Source organism: Episyrphus balteatus, chromosome 2, assembly GCF_945859705.1.
Source record: "Episyrphus balteatus chromosome 2, idEpiBalt1.1, whole genome shotgun sequence".
NCBI lineage: Eukaryota > Metazoa > Arthropoda > Insecta > Diptera > Syrphidae > Episyrphus > Episyrphus balteatus.
The window spans coordinates 38,977,050-38,995,303 of NC_079135.1; the positions used below are offsets into that span (position 1 = coordinate 38,977,050).

General features: G+C 34.8%; 1 protein-coding gene across 14 annotated transcripts in view; it reads left to right on the forward strand.

The window, feature by feature from the left end:
- The first annotated feature begins 5,484 nt into the window (after positions 1–5,484).
- The window catches only part of LOC129912182 (potassium voltage-gated channel protein Shab), a 187,777-nt gene continuing 175,007 nt past the window's right edge, over positions 5,485–18,254 (forward strand). For 11 of the 14 annotated variants that reach the window (XR_008771765.1, XR_008771766.1, XR_008771769.1 and 8 more), the window contains exons 1-2: positions 5,485–5,595; positions 7,473–8,111. The gene's annotated coding sequence lies outside the window, so the exon portion shown is untranslated. The remainder of the gene's footprint in view (positions 5,596–7,472; positions 8,112–18,254) is intronic. The other 3 variants (XM_055990327.1, XM_055990328.1, XM_055990326.1) reach the window with 2 other exon arrangements.

Sequence of the window (18,254 nt, forward strand, 5' to 3'; positions counted from 1 at the left end):
CCGAAGATTTCTCGAAGATGTCCCGAAGATGTCCCGAAGATGTCCCGAGCATGTCCCGAAGATGTCCCAAAGATGTCCCGAAGATGTCCCGAAGATGTCCCGAGCATGTCCCGAAGATGTCCCGAAGATGTCCCGAAGATGTCCCGAAGATGTCCCGAAGGTGTCCCGAAGGTGTCCCGAAGATGTCCCGAAGATGTCCCGAAGATGTCCCGAGCATGTCCCGAAGATGTCCCGAATATGTCCCGAAGATGTCCCGAAGATGTCCCGAAGATGTCCCGAAGATGTCCCGAAGATGTCCCGAAGATGTCCGGAGCATGTCCCGAAGATGTCCCGAAGATGTCCCGAGCATGTCCCGAAGATGTCCCGATGTCCCGAAGATGTCCCGAAGATGTCCCGAGCATGTCTCGAAGATGTCCCGAAGATGTCCCGAAGATGTCCCGAGCATGTCCCGAAGATGTCCCGAAGATGTCCCGAAGATGTCCCGAGCATGTCCCGAAGATGTCCCGATGTCCCGAAGATGTCCCGAAGATGTCCCGAGCATGTCCCGAAGATGTCCCGAAGATGTCCCGAAGATGTCCCGAGCATGTCCCGAAGATGTCCCGAAGATGTGCCGAGCATGTCCCGAAGATGTCCCGAAGATGTCCCGAAGATGTCCCGAGCATGTCCCGAAGATGTCCCGAAGATGTCCCGAAGATGTCCCGAAGATGTCCCGAGCATGTCCCGAAGATGTCCCGAAGATGTCCCGAAGATGTCCCGAGCATGTCCCGAAGATGTCCCGAAGATGTCCCGAGCATGTCCCGAAGATGTCCCGAGCATGTCCCGAAGATGTCCTGAAGATGTCGGGAAGATGTCCCGAAGATTTCTCGAAGATGTCCCGAAGATGTCCCGAAGATGTCCCGAGCATGTCCCGAAGATGTCCCAAAGATGTCCCGAAGATGTCCCGAAGATGTCCCGAGCATGTCCCGAAGATGTCCCGAAGATGTCCCGAAGATGTCCCGAAGATGTCCCGAAGGTGTCCCGAAGGTGTCCCGAAGATGTCCCGAAGCTGTCCCGAAGATGTCCCGAGCATGTCCCGAAGATGTCCCGAATATGTCCCGAAGATGTCCCGAAGATGTCCCGAAGATGTCCCGAAGATGTTTTATTTTTTTATTTATTTAATTCGTTAAATACTAACGTTACATCTTAATACTAAATTTATAAACTAAAAAAAGAAAAAAAAATATTAAATACAATATTATAAATAGGTATGTACATTAAAATTGTGCATTAAAAAAACTTTGTTTGAAACTCTTACTCTTAAAATTAACATTAAATGAAGAAATTATAAAATAGTATCTGTTGAAGACTGAAATCAGTTGATTTAAGGGACTATTTACACCATAATTTGTTCTGCTAAATATTGGACTTAAAATAATTTGTCTGCGTAAATTAGCTTGACTGTAGCTGAAATTAAGACGATCCAGAGCTGATGGAGATGTTATTGACCCATTTATTAATTTTAAAATAAAACATAACTGTAAATATTGTCTATGGCACGATAATAACGGAAGATTGATTAACCTCAATCTATTTGCGTACGGGGGAAGTGTATATCCTGGAGACCACGGGAGAAAACGTAGACAAAAACGCATGAACCTTCTTTGGATGCTCTCAAGGCGGTCTATGTGAACTGTGTAGTATGGTGCCCATATTACACAGCCGTATTCTAGAACTGGTCTCACAAAAGACACATAAAGTAGTTTTACGACGTAAGGATCCTGGAACTCACGAGCAAATCGTTTAATAAATCCTAAAATTCTATTTGCTTTTTTTACGATATAATTGTAGTGATCAATGAAAGCCAGTTTTTGGTCAAGAATAATTCCGAGGTCGGAAAAGAGGGATAATTTATCCAGTGGGAATGTGTCCAACGTATAGTCATATGTCACAAAGTTCTTTTTGCGTGTAAAACACATTGTTTTACATTTGTCTAAATTTAATAAAAGACTGTTTTTATTACACCATTCTCTGAATGAATACAGATCACTTTGAAGATCTAAACAATCTCTTGTTGATGTTATTTTCTTAAAAATTTTTACATCGTCAGCGTAGATAAGTACAGATGAGTTTTTCAAAATTGAAGGCAAGTCATTAATATATAATATAAATAACAATGGACCGAGGTGGCTACCTTGGGGAACACCAGAATTAATAAAAAATTGATCAGAAAGTTCATTTCTGAAATTCACACTATAAGTTCTATTTCCTAAAATAAGATGAAATCCATAATAAAAACGATTCGTTAAAACCCATAGCTCTTAGTTTAAGTATAAGATGTCCCGAAGATGTCCCGAAGATGTCCGGAGCATGTCCCGAAGATGTCCCGAAGATGTCCCGAGCATGTCCCGAAGATGTCCCGATGTCCCGAAGATGTCCCGAAGATGTCCCGAGCATGTCCCGAAGATGTCCCGAAGATGTCCCGAAGATGTCCCGAGCATGTCCCGAAGATGTCCCGAAGATGTCCCGAAGATGTCCCGAGCATGTCCCGAAGATGTCCCGATGTCCCGAAGATGTCCCGAAGATGTCCCGAGCATGTCCCGAAGATGTCCCAAAGATGTCCCGAAGATGTCCCGAGCATGTCCCGAAGATGTCCCGAAGATGTCCCGAGCATGTCCTGAAGATGTCCCGAAGATGTCCCGAAGATGTCCCGAAGATGTCCCGAAGATGTCCCGAGAATGTCCCGAAGATGTCCCGAAGATGTCCCGAAGATGTCCCGAAGATGTCCCGAAGATGTCCCGAAGATGTCCCGAAGATGTCCCGAGCATGTCCCGAAGATGTCCCGAATATGTCCCGAAGATGTCCCGAAGATGTCCCGAAGATGTCCCGAAGATGTCCCGAAGATGTCCCGAAGATGTCCCGAAGATGTCCGGAGCATGTCCCGAAGATGTCCCGAGCATGTCCCGAAGATGTCCCGAAGATGTCCCGAGCATGTCCCGAAGATGTTCCGAGGATGTCCCGAAGATGTCCCGAGCATGTCCCGAAGATGTCCCGAGCATGTCCCGAAGATGTCCCGAAGATGTGCCGAGCATGTCCCGAAGATGTCCCGAAGATGTCCCGAAGATGTCCCGAGCATGTCCCGAAGATGTCCCGAAGATGTCCCGAAGATGTCCCGAGCATGTCCCGAAGATGTCCCGAAGATGTCCCGAGCATGTCCCGAAGATGTCCCGAAGATGTCCCGAAGATGTCCCAAAGATGTCCCGAAGATGTCCCGAAGATGTCCCGAAGATGTCCCGAAGATGTCCCGAGCATGTCCCGAAGATGTCCCGAAGATGTCCCGAAGATGTCCCGAGCATGTCCCGAAGATGTCCCGAAGATGTCCCGAAGATGTCCCGAAGATGTCCCGAAGATGTCCCGAAGATGTCCCGAAGATGTCCCGAAGATGTCCCGAGCATGTCCCGAAGATGTCCCGAGCATGTCCCGAAGATGTCCCGAAGATGTCCCGAAGATGTCCCGAGCATGTCCCGAGCATGTCCCGAAGATGTCCCGAATATGTCCCGAAGATGTCCCGAGCATGTCCCGAAGATGTCCCGAGCATGTCCCGAAGATGTCCGGAAGATGTCCCGAAGATTTCTCGAAGATGTCCCGAAGATGTCCCAAGCATGTCCCGAAGATGTCCCGAAGATGTCCCGAAGATGTCCCGAAGATGTCCCGAGCATGTCCCGAAGATGTCCCGAAGATGTCCCGATTTGTCCCGAGATGTCCGAAGATTTCTCGAAGATGTCCCGAAGATGTCCCGAGCATGTCCTGAAGATGTCCCGAAGATGTCCCGATTTGTCCCGAGATGTCCGAAGATTTCTCGAAGATGTCCCGAAGATGTCCCGAGCATGTCCCGAAGATGTCCCGAAGATGTCCCGAAGATGTCCCGAGCATGTCCCGAAGATGTCCCGAAGATGTCCCGAGCATGTCCTGAAGATGTCCCGAAGATGTCCCGATTTGTCCCGAGATGTCCGAAGATTTCTCGAAGATGTCCCGAAGATGTCCCGAGCATGTCCCGAAGATGTCCCGAAGATGTCCCGAAGATGTCCCGAGCATGTCCCGAAGATGTCCCGAAGATGTCCCGAAGATGTCCCGAGCATGTCCCGAAGATGTCCCGAAGATGTCCCGAAGATGTCCCGAGCATGTCCCGAAGATGTCCCGATGTCCCGAAGATGTCCCGAAGATGTCCCGAGCATGTCCCGAAGATGTCCCGAGCATGTCCCGAAGATGTCCCGAGCATGTCCCGAAGATGTCCCGAAGATGTCCCGAAGATGTCCCGAAGATGTCCCGAAGATGTCCCGAGCATGTCCTGAAGATGTCCCGAAGATGTCCCGAGCATGCCCCGAAGATGTCCCGAGCATGTCCCGAAGATGTCCCGAAGATGTCCCGAAGATGTCCCGAAGATGTCCCGAAGATGTCCCGAAGATGTCCCGAGCATGTCCTGAAGATGTCCCGAAGATGTCCCGAGCATGTCCCGAAGATGTCCCGAAGATGTCCCGAGAATGTCCCGAAGATGTCCCGAAGATGTCCCGAAGATGTCCCGAAGATGTCCGGAGCATGTCCCGAAGATGTCCCGAAGATGTCCCGAGCATGTCCCGAAGATGTCCCGAAGATGTCCCGAAGATGTGCCGAGCATGTCCCGAAGATGTCCCGAAGATGTCCCGAAGATGTCCCGAAGATGTCCCGAAGATGTCCCGAAGAAATCCCGAAGATGTCGATTAAAGGGCTAGTTTGGGGAAGGCATTGTTCAAAATTTTGATAATATAACTTTTTAATTTTTTTTTTTTTTGATGGATTTGAAGGAAATTTATATTTTTTTTTTGCCATAGATTTTTTTATTTTTCGAAAATCAGAAAGAAAAAAATAAATTTGTGATTTTTTTCCAACTAAATTCATAGGCCTGTTCCCTGTGAACTCATATATGTAAACCGAAACTTGTTTCGAGACTTATTTCCAAAAATTTCTGCCTCCGAATAAAAAGGTTTGGGTGCAAATATCTCAGACTTCTAAGAAACTTTTGGTTTTCAGTTATGATTATATCTTAAACAGAGAGTTTTCTTTTGTTGTCTTTCTTTTGTATCTTCACCTCTGCCCGTAGAATACACATTTCGTTTTCTTTCATTTTTCTTCAGAGCACAGTTTTAATATGACAAAAAACGTTTTTTTTTTTCAAAAAATTTATTAAAAAATAAATCTACGTCACTGCTTTCAAATTGGTAAATTTTAGCATAAATTTCCCACTGATAAAACCACGTTGTGTCGAATACCCATATTTTATCACAACAAACATTTTTCGCGCCTGCCCATTTTCAACACATTTTCCCATTTTCCAATGAGAGCAAACAAAAACAAAACAAAAAAACACATCCCAAGAAATAAAAAAATGAGAGCACGAAAAACGGCACTATATTCAAATTGGAAAGCTAGAAAATTGTTGAAAGGAAAAGTTTTCAGTGGAGTATCGGCCACCGTCCAAAGCGTATCTCGATAACGGTAATTTAGAAAATATAGAAGAAAAGAAAAAAAATATATAAAACGGTTCTGTGAGAAGAAAAAAGAAATTTTAATAAGAAAAAAATTGTATTTTCCCTTGAAAATTTCAACAATTAATTGCAAATTATTTTGAAATCTTTTATTTCTATTTGATTTTGAGTTAAGATATCTAAGTTATTTGCAAATATGAATTGATTTTTTAAGGAAAAAAATTTCTGATTTTTTTTCTGTATTCGATTTTGTTGTCGTATATTCAGTGAAGTGAATAGAAGAAATTTTCCCACGAGAAAACCAAACCAACAAAATGAAATAAATCAAACAAAATATGAAAAGAAAAAAAAATTAATTGTGTTGAAAAATATGGAAATTATTTTTTTTTTAATTTTTTTTTTTTTAACAAATTTCGAGGAAGGGGGGTGCCCTATAAAAATCAAAGTTTACTCGTTGCACACTAGATTATATATATGGTCATCGATTTTTCAGTCAAACTTTATAGACAACCAATAAAATGAATTATCAAGGATATTTTATATATTTTTTTTTTTTTTGTTTCGACTTCATTCCCTTTTGGGAATAGGTTAAATCATAACTTCTTAACCATGCCCTAACATATACTATATCCATGCATATTTTGAGAATGAAACAAAAATTTTTGAAATGAAAAAAAAAAAAATTGTGTGTGTACCCATTCGAAGTTGGGCAGGAGGAGCAACGACAACGAAGGACCCAACTCAACTCGGCATTGAAATCCATAATTTATGTTGGTCTTTTTTTTTATTTTTCTTCTCTTTCGTGTGCGTCCTCTCCTGCTGCTGGCCTTATTCGTCTTATTCTTTTGCCCTACAAATGATGGATTACCTGAAATCTATTCCTTTGTGAATCCATGGTATTTTACATGCAGGTGTAACCACCCGTCTATCACCTATAGCCAAACCCTTAATTTGGTGATGAATCGAGTTTACAAAACTTCAGACAGTTCGAAGGAGGGGGGGCCGAAAAAAGGACCCTCGTTCGATTTTATTGTCATATTTTGTTCTAATACCTATTATTTGGGAAAAATTTCTAAGAAATAGGTGGGAGGAATTATACCTCACCTTTTTCACCTGCTATCTATTTCAAGTATAATTATCTAAAGAAAATTCAACTCGTCGTCGTCGTCGTGGTTGGAAGAAAGAAAGGGAATAGAAAGGATACACACAAAAACAACAACGCTAACGACTGCCACTTACACAATATACAATGGAACACAATATACAAAAAGTCCTTATACACACTATTCGATATTTCCTTCATTTCATTTCCAACGCCTTTTCTTCCGACTACTCTACATTACTCTCTATGACACACAAATACAGACCTATTTTTCGTATGTATGTCACTAACAAGCCCAAAATGAAGTACACACAGAGAGAGGAAACGCAAAAAGGAATATCAGAAGAACACAAATAAAAACACAACAACAACAAAAATAACCATTATAAGGACATGGGAATAAGTGAAACCTGAAAGATCCTATCATTTCCGGAATTTGTTATTCTTTTTTTTACCCCCTCAATTCCCTTCCAATGAGTGGTTTGTTCGTCTGCTTTTGTACAAACGCACGATTTTAGAAAATGTGAAAATGTCAAAATAAATGAAAATTATAATGAGTTTTGCGCTTTGTGATTTGCGTTTTGCCACAAACTATGCAAAATTGTGCTTTGTAATTACTAATTATAATCAATTGGTCAATTACATGTATCCAATTTAGGAGACCACCCATTGAGGGTGAATTAAATGATATTTTTCGTCGAGACGAGCTTGGCTTTACAAAAAAAGGGGTACCTTCTCTTATTCTGTTTAATTCTTCAGGGATTTTGTCATATACAATTTCCACTGATTTTTTTGATTTATGATTTTTTAATTTTAATTAAATTTATAATTAAAAAGTGTTTTTTAATTTTAATTTTAATTTTTAATTTTAGTGGGAAATTATTGATTGTAAAGAAAATTTATTGTGAAAAATTGTGCAAAACTTGTAAAGATTCATAAAAAAAAAAATTAAATTTACAATCGACAACGGAAAGAAAATTCTCGATACGAATACAAGTGTGAAAGGAATGTGTTAAAATAGTCTTGTTTACTATTTAATTCGAGAAATTAAAAAATTATATAAAAAATAGTTCCAATTATTATTTCTGTAAAGAAGTTCGAAAAAAAATGTTCTGCATCATGAAGAAATTAAAGTGTAGTGATAAATTGTTAGATAAAAATAAAAATAATAATTTTATTTGATTTTTGTACTAAAATTAAATTTAAAATTAAAATTCTTACATAAAAAAAATATATATAAGCAATCAATTAAATTTTTTGTTTAGTGAAGTGATTAATTTGTAAAAAAAAAAAGAAAAATATGTAAAAAAGAAAACATTAATTCTATTGCTTATACTCTCTCTATTTAAATATATAAGTTCCTCTTGAATATAAACCATAAAATAAAAACAAACTTCTACTATTACTACTTCTACAAATAAAACATAACACATACACGCGTACACACTCTTGAAGCCGTCTTAATCTTACATTGGATTTGAATAAATTTATTACATTTTGCCACGGAATCGGTAAGTGTTTAAATCTTTTTTTGTACCTATTTTTTTTTTTTTTTTTTTGTATTTAGAAATTGAAATAAAATTAGAATTTTTATTTGTGATTTTTCACTTTAATTTTTGCAAAATATTATTGAAAAGCAAAATTATTTGCAATAACTGCCAACATAAATTGAAGAAAAGCTATATTGAGTTTGGTTTTTCGTCTTCATTAGGGTAGTACATTGTTTATTATTGTTTGGGAAACGATTGGCAAATGAGCAAAAGAAAAAAAAAACAAGAGTGAAATTATTGTTTGAGGAAGTTTATAAATTCGTTGATTGAAAAATTTATTTGTTAAAGTAAAATAATATTATGTACCTACTTCTCATCACGAGTACTTTTTTTCACTTGTAACTTTTTTTTTAAATTAAGTTGTTATATTTGACAGATGTCAAAAATCTATTAAATTGAAATGTCATCGATCCCGAGTTTTTTCATAGTGGAAAAGTTATTGTTGTTATGTCATACTTTGATTTTAATATAATTTTGGCGACTTTAAGAAAAAGTTCAGTTTTGAAAACTGTTACTGGAGGCATCTTGAAAGCGCTGAGTTCACTGAACCGAATTTGGCAGTTATGTAAATGAAAGCAAGTAGATTTGAAGAAAGTAGTATGCGATCAACAACAATTTTGAAGAAAATAATAAAATTTTTTGTTAACAAAAAAAATTATTTGGTTGAATAAAATACCTATTTGAGAAAAAAATGTGAAATCAAGAAAACACACATAACAGAGAATGACGACGAATAGGTACATTAAGAGCATTATTGCGCTAAAAAACCTAAAAGATCTTACAATAATAAAAACAAAAAAAAAAGGAAGCATAGATTTTGGGTAGATCCATTTTTAGAAATCACTTCCTCCTGAGAAAGTTTCAAGTCACTCATTTTATAGAACTAAACAAATAATATTCTTTTAATTTAAAGCAACTGGCTGATAATTGTTGTTATAATTTGATATTTCAAATAATAAATGACAGTTTTGTTTGCGATAAAGTATGCTATGAAAAGTATGCGATAAAGCATGCTTTTTATCGCATACTATTAAATTATAGCAGCTATATTGGTCTCCACTTGCGATAATGAAAGCATGCTTTAAAGCTTGCGTTCAATTTAACGCTAGTGGAGACTGCATGTTAGAAAGATAAGCTAAGCCGCGAAATAATTTATGTTTTAATTTTTTTTTGTATTATAGGTTTTGAAAGGCGCCTCAATAATTGCATTCGATACTTAACTTAAGTTTGCGGTAAGATTTGAGCCCTTTTTATTTAAAATTAGTTAAGAAAAAAAAATATTGCAACTGCCTTAAAACTTAAAGCAGTAAAAGAATAATTACATAAAATAGTACGCATACGCCCTAGTGTACGATATTACTACTTTATATTTCTTAATAATTTTGTATACGAAAAAATATTTTTGATGATCAAACTTTTGTATTTACATATTTTGATTTACTCCCTGAAGGTTTTATCTCAATCTTTGATTTTCGAGATAAGAAAATCTGAACATATACTCCTGAAATCTACAAAAAACTAACTTTTATCGAGTTTTCTTTTGAAGGCTTTTTTTTTTTGCTATAAATATAGGTACCTAATCTACGATTAGGTTGAGTTATACATTCGAAAAAAATTGAACTTGAGATAACGATCCAATATGACAATACAATGACAAAAAATTTCTTATTAATTTGGTCGCAAATTTTGTCTGTTTAATTTTTATCTGACTCTATCTGAGCTAAATGGTAAATGGTTTGAAATAAACACTTTCATCCATTTGAATAATTTTTCTGGAATAAATATTAAAAACTTCTGGAATAAATATTAAAAACTTTGTGAAATATTGTCGAAAGATTGATTTTGAAATATTAAAAAAAATTTTCGTTCGATGTGTTGTAGGCTAGTTATTAAGTCATTGCTACTATTGTGCCGAAAATGTTAATTTTACTAACAAAAAACATTAACTTAACAACATTTTTGTTAAGTTTTGTTAAATTTTAAATTTATAATTTGTTTTTTGTTGTACTTAAGAAAAAAATAAAAAAAAAAAAAAAAATCATGTGTGCAATTCACACTTGGTAGAAGTGAAACCTTAAAAAATCATTTTCTTGCAAAAAAAATTAAAAAAGTCTACCTTTTTTTTTATTCTATCACCTTTGAATCCACCCACCAATAATAAATTTTATATCACCCGAAAGCTTATTATTTCAGCTCAAAATACTTATATCGACCATGTCTATACAACATCTACAAACAGCGCGCTAGAATTTTTTGAACCCAACCAATTTTTTCATCAAAAAAGTACAAAAATCAATCTTTTTTCTCTCATCAAATCTATTTTTTTAAATGACAACCTATGATAAATTTTATATCATCTGAAAGCTTATTTCAATTTTTATATGACGTATCAATCATATTTCTACCATGCCTACAAAAAAAGTAAGAATTTTTTAAAGACAACTATGTCGAAATTTGAAACTTAGATTACGGTAATTCCTACACTGGTGGCTGGTCATCGGCAACAGATCTCCACAGTTGTTTTGAGGTATTTTTCAATTTAGGATTGTGTAACTTTTAGAGCACGTACCGTTATGTGTGATATATCAAATGAAAGGTTATGTTATCAGCTTGCGTATTAAAGTAAAATCAAATTTGTATGTGCACTAGATCAAAAGATATAACGTGTGTAGAAAAAGAACATCATTGTACCGTTATCTCAGAATTTTGCTATGAAATTAATTGAAATTTTGTACAATTATAGTTTATTTAATTACCTATCTACAGTACGAATTTCATTCATCTATCTATTAAAACAAAAAAGTTATAATAAGTTGAATCTTGTTTCAAATCACTACGATCACTACGATACCAGAAAAAAAAAATGAAACAATATTATTACCGACTTCCAAAAAGGAGGAGGAGGAGGATTGGAAAGGTGCTAACTGCGATGTGGTCCCATTTCAATTTCGTTCAGTTCTGGCCATAGGAACTATTAGAAAAACCATAAAACCCAGTTTAAGCCATGGAAGTCGATTTTGTTTTTTGATAAAAATGATTATTTTTTTTAATGTATACTAACAAAGTAATACTTAGGCACTCTTATCTATAAGAGCAAGTAGTGCGACCCAGTCGTGCATTTAATTATTTTTTTTTTTTACTCTTTTTGATCCAATTTTCGCTATTTAAAGGCATATGTATTACTAAACTCTTTTCTTCAAACTTTTTTTGAGTTCTTTAGGATATAAGATTGGGATCAGTAAAATTATATAAGTTTAAATTGAGGTATTTCTTTGACCAAACTAAAAAAAACATTTAGGTATTTTGAATATTTAATAATTTTAGAAATTTTGAAACTTGTAAATTTTGATAAGATTTGCGTTATTGTACTTTGACGTAAGAAATTGGTTGTGTATTCCCAATGATACGATGAACGGAATAGAAAAACAAAATTAAGGTTGCGCTTTTGTTTTTGCCCATTAAATAAATCTTAAGAATTTTTTTTTCATTTTAAATAACAACAAAAAACAAACTCTTAGGGATTATTAAGTGTGCAAAAACACAAAACCTGTATAAAAAAAAAACCGTAAATAAAATAAAGTTAAATTTGCCAACGTCCAATTTTATAGTTTTCATAGATTTGGCTTTTTAAATTTCCAAGCAAAATCATAAAACATGATTTACAAAAGGTTAAAACTCCTATTTTCTTACTTCCATGCAGAGACAGAAAATAGACATCAAAGATCAACTTGTCTAATTAACTCCTCAAGAAAAGTAAACAATTAAAAATAAAATGCACGACTGGGTCGCACGTACTTGCTCTTGTAGTTCAAAGCATCTTTATCTTAAATATCTATTGGAAATTTAAGATTTTGTGGAGAAAAAAAAAATCGAAAGTTAAAAAAATTCAATTTTTTAAATATTTTCTGAAAAACTTTTTTTTTAAATTTTTTTTTTCATTTTACACTTCAATACCTATGATGTCTGTAAATTTTGAAAAAATTGACGTATGCTTTGATGAAATGTATGAACTTAAAAAACATGTCAATTTTTGAAAAACGGCAACGCCATATTTCCGTTCTCGGCATTTTTTGAGAAAAACTAAAAACGCAGTTTTGTTAGAATCAATAAGAGTACTGCGCACACCAAATTTAAACGAAATCGTTAGAGCCGTTTTCGAGAAATTTGAAATACCTCGAAAATGTTATATGGGAGATATGCGTTAAATTGGAGATATTAAAAAAATAAAAAAAATTGTCCTAGGGAATTACGTAAAAATCATCTGTACCAAGTTTCAAGCAAATCCATCCATCCGTTTAGGCCCTAGCTCCATGTACAGATGGACGCACAGATCGACGGACAGCATGACGAAAACCACTTTTTTGATCTTCTCCATCATCGTAATGTTGGTTTTGATTAAAACCTCGATTTTTTTTTTCTACACGAAACCAATACTTGCCCTATAGAGCAAGTAAAAAAGTTACACATACACCACAGTGTCCCTCTGAATTAAACAGATAATGTTGGTTTTGCTAAATACAACATAAAACAAAAACATACATTTTTTGGTTAGTACAATGTTCAATGTCTGAAACTCATTTTTTATCAAATATAAAGTAAAAGTAAAACTCAAGGCATAAAATATACCAACTATATAAAAATAACATCCCCTTTTAAAAACTAGGCCACTTCTTGTTAAACTGTTTAATTTTTCTCCATCCTCCTTAAGCAATGAATTTAACTTCCAATTCAATATCCTTTGCTTTTACAAAAAAAAAAAAGCTATCATTTGAAATTGCTAATTAAATCACTCGAACTTTCTCATTTCATCTACCCCATTGAAATCCAATTAAGAAATCATTTCTTTAAGTTTTAATTTTTTTTTCATCTTCGAATGTCGCCGTCTTCTATGTTGCCATACGCTACTCCTCCAAAGCTACTCAATGTTGCAGACTAGAATTCAATTAAATAAACTTATATTATACCTATTTCACCCCCGCGTTCTATATATCGACGGGTGCAAAAAAAAAACAAAAAAAAAGTGGAATATTGTTTGTTTCCCTCGGGCTAAAGTGACAACTAAAACTTTAAAAAAGAACACAATTACCCTAAAAATATTCCCAAAATTTATCCTCTAGTGATGGTTGGTGGTGGTGCCATCCAACAAAAAACAAATCGAAGAATGTGGCTTTTATTTTTAGAACACAATGACGCCGAGCCGACGACGTCACTAAAAGAAAGATAGATACCTAAAACCACGACGACTACGACGACACACATATCTTCCATCTTAGAACATAGAAATACTGTCGAGAAAAGACCCAAAAATCTATCTTTTTTTTTGCCACAAAAAGGAATTCGATTTTCAAAGTGAATTGAAATGAGCAAGAAAAAAAAAAAAACAGAAAAAAAGGATGATAAAACTAGGACATGCACTTAAGGCCCAACACAAATTTGTTAACTCAACGTAGTTTCTGTCATATTTCTATTAGCCCCCAAATTACGACAACGACGAGTATACGACTAAAGCTCCCGCCCAGAAGGCACCCAATTTCGGGTTGGGGTAGTCAGGGGTGGTAATGGTGATGGCCCGACAGGCGGCTCGATTTAGTTTTGGTTTTGTCGATGATTTCGGATCGGCACGGCTAGGCGACTGAATTGTGCTCCTTTCTTTTGTCGTTATTATGTTTTATTTTTTCTTCTCCTTTTTTTTTCCATAATACGAGTAAGATGCTGGGTGAAGATTGAGGCAACATTTTTGGCAAGACACCAGATATTGATTTACCGCTCACTCAATATTCACACACCTAAAAAACACACATACACATCATAACTTTGCAAAACTATAAGGGTGCTAAAACGTATCTCATATTTTTGTGTGCCTTTTTTCCCTTCAAGACACTTCATCCCCAATTTTTTTTTTTTTATATGAAACACAAAAAAAAAAAGAAATCTCTTTTTCTAGGACAGTTTGCTCCTCATCAGCAGAGCGTGTATCCTTTCCTTTCTGTGTTCTATACACCCACCCATCTACCATCTCGCTAGAGCCAGCATATCCGCCTGATGTGATGTGCCTGTTGTGGTGCTATATCCTCAGGCTTATCCTACCGTTACGGAACTGCAAGACTGCCGTCAAAAAGGCGCACACAAGGTGGAATTGTCATTTATACCGACTATATATTGTGTTTATTTAGTTTTGTTCTCTTTTTCGTCCTGCTGCTGGATGCTGGATCCTGATATGGCATTCGTTTTTATGCTAAGGTTTGTGAATTTCAAACTCATTGTGGGGGTGGTATATTCGGTGATGAGGCTGATCCTGTGTTGCTGATGCCAGAACGAGGACAGACGGACGACGGACGTTGGGTTATCTTAATGTTTCGGCTTAGAGAAAACTATTTTTCAACTTGGGTTTATTTTTTCAAACGTTTTGGTTGCCTCCACAAGCACACACACATTGATGGCGATGCCATTGCTGATGGCAGCAGTTCTGTCAAAGGGACAAAAATGGGGCTAGCAAGGGTTATAGGGTGCATATATTTATTTATATTTTCGCGGGTGGTTTGTTTTTCGTTCGTTTTCGAAACCAATCCACTTGAAAAAGGGAGAGGCTTTTTCGTTTTTTTTTTTTTCTGGCACAATATCAGAGCTCTACTCTTGTGTCTGTGATGGTCCAAGAGTATAGTAAAAGTATTACATTTTTTACTCTGCAACACAAACAACAATAAAAAAGTTTGTTTTTACTTTTTTTTTTGTTATTGCTTTATGTTTGTATTATACAGTGGAAGAGCTCCCACTGTAATATAACGGTTCGATATGGAAACGGATCAGTGGATCCCTTTGAGATTCGAAATTGTAATTATATGAGGATACATTTTTGGGGGGAGAATATTCTTTGTTATAATGGCGCCTACGTACTTGAGGAAGGGATGAAAAAAAAAATAGTAGTAGTTTGTTATTGGGGTTGTTCAGCTTCAGAGATTTTTCAATATGCATCGCAAAAGGGGGAGAAAAAAAAACACAAAATAAAACCCTTGTTTACAAGAACATCAGAGAGATATCAAGAAATCAGTGATATTTCACTTTTTGATTTTTTTTTTTTTATTGTTTGAGCTCATTTGTAGCGCGCCTTAGAACTTTTGCAGAAATATTTTAATATATCAATGAATGAAAAAAAAAAAAAAACATTGTGATATTGTCACATTGTGACAGGACATCTTTTCACATAGAAATGAAATCTTTTCTTGTTATTTTTTTTTTTTTTTTGTTATTTCTTATCATAATTTATTTGTCTACTGTGGCGGTATCTAGGACGAGAAGAAGTCCTTTTTTGAAGAAGAAGATGGTTCCTTATATAATATTCATGTGATTTTTGAGAATATTAATAGTTGGTATAGTGGTAGTGGAGAAGTTTTCATTTATTTTCATTTGTTCCTTTTGTGTTGATATTTTTACTGACATAACATAATTTATGACAGGGAATTAAATGTTATAGGGCTTTTCTGTTATCATTTTGCGAAATTAAGTTGTTATTTTTGATGATAGCAATTTGTATGATTATATATTTTTGTAAATAGTTTTAGGACAGTGTGGTGATAGGTTGTGGAAGTTGAAACAGTATAAATATTTAATAGGACTTTTAAATTAGGACACATTTTTTTTAGGGGAAATTAAATTTGTTTTCACTATATAAATTGTTTGAGATTAATTTAAACACATAAAAACCTTTAATAACATTTTTGTAGAGGATAAAATTATCCTATTAAATGAGCTTATTACCAGGGTCCAGATTACTTCAAATAAAACGAAAATAGTTTCGTTTCGAAAATTGATGTCATTTTTATAATAAAAATAGATAAAAATAAGGAGAACAATATTCCAAACCATAATACGTCATCGTTTTAATTTTAACTGATTTGTTGACAATTCTGTAAGTTGATTAACTTAAACATACATATTTGCGTATTTCTTTGCCGTTTGGAACTTAAATAACGGCAAACAAGTTTCAGATCGATCAAAGAAATTTTAGAGGGTTCACAAGTCTTTTGAAAAAAAAAAATCAAAAAACCCTAAAGGTTAATATATGGATTTTTTAGAGTTTTTATTGTTTTACTCAGTTGTTTTGATTCGAAAAACATGTAAATTATTATTTATTGTTCAATTTTCATTAAAAAAAATTGCGATTTTATTGACTTAAGGCCCTTACTGTAAGAATCCATGGGCGGCGAGCAACCCCAACCCCCATGATCCAGCCACGTAAAAACAAAATATAAAGAAATTTTTGGTTTTTTGTTAATTTCTCGAAAATGACAAGATGTTTTTGGATGCGGTTTTCTGTTTTTGTTCAAAAACAAATAAGAGCATCGAATTTTAAAAACTTAATTAGTACTTAATTACATGAAATTTTGAAAAAAATTTGTTTAAAATTTTTTTTTTTTTTTCAAAATTTTGGTTTTGAAAATTAATTTTTCAAAAGCTGTACCAGAAAATGGCCATATTAAATATTCTTGTAAGAAGACGAGGTTGATTTTTAATAATTTTTTTTTTCAAATTAAGTAGTTTTTTTTTTTTTAAATTGCCCCTCCCCGCTAAACGAAGGGGAATAGACCCCCATATGATTTTTTTCTTGTCTCGATCGAACCTACACGCTCTAGCTTTTTGGCACATTGCTCCCTCTTTTTGGCAAATTGCTCCCAGTACTTTACTTCCACCAAGCATGTAAATTTTCAAGGGCGTTGTGAATCCTCTTTTTTTGATGACTAATGACATCCGTCCCTGCAATGTACAAGAAGAAAAAAAAAAGCGCAGTTTCACTCCACCCTAATATGGGTACCACTTTTAAATGGGAATACATTGTATCTCAAACATATTTCTTCATAAATTTTCATTTTTACTATGTACATATTAAATTAAATATAAATACAAATAAAAAGTACGTATACGCCACAGTGAACAATATAAACGATTGTTTTTTTTTTCCTAATGTATTTACTTTATTTACTTAAAACTTTGAAAATAATTAAATTGACCAAACTAAATTAATTAAACTAATTTCCAATAGTTAAACAGGGAAAATTGAAGGAGTAATTCTTGAGTAGTATTCTAACTATAAGGGACTGAAACATTGATATCACTTGAGGAGTGACTTTTCAAACTAATTACAAATGGATCCCACAAATCGGGCCTTCAAAACCGATGAATGAAAACTGAAAATCGTATGAAAAATCACAATTTTACTTTTAGTTTTTTCGATTTGCTGAGAACTTTTTGAAAAGTCAATCTAACTTCTTCTTCTTCCTTTTTCTCGGCGCTGTTATGATCTCGATGTCGAGGGGATCATAACTATCCCACGTAACTGCTTCACACTAGTGATCCGCCTGTGGGGTTCGCCGGGTTGACCTCAGAAATCGGCGGCAAGCCTCCCGGTTTTGTATTGTTCCATTTCTAAGGCCAACTGAATGCTGGTGGTTTTGCATTTGCTTGTACCAGGAGGTCAATCTAACTAACTAACTAAACATAAACAAGAGTCTATTTGACAGTTTACTTTATCAGTAACATCAGCTCCACTATCGACCTTATACATATATTAATGCGGCCTTTTGAATTTATCTAAGCTCTTTTTAGACCATAATAAGTATTTCCCGACGGCATTTAATTGGGCTGAATTATTGATTTTTGAATTCGCTGTTGTTGTTGTTGATGTACATTGTAGTTTTTTAACTCTTTGTCAAATCTGTGGTAATTGGATAGTATTAAGAACGAATTACATCGCTGTGAAATTTTTTTTTTAAAAACTTCTTTTTTTCTATTCATTCTAATTTTTTTTTTTTTTTTTTTTCAAATTAATTTTTGCTCCCAATGTGATTGGAAATTTTGGCGTTTGTATCTATGTATTTCGCTCAAAATCAAAATATTTTTAGTCTCAATTTTTTGTTTTCATTTTTCTTCTGATGTACAGAAATTAAAAAAAAAAATATATAGATACATTAAGTTTTGTTATTGCATTTTTTTAATAGTCCCTTGCACAAGAAAAAATTAGAGAAGTTTTGTTTCATCAACTTGTATAAAAGTTTTTATTCCTATGATTATAAATTCTAATATTTTTTTTCCTGCAATTGGATTTTATTT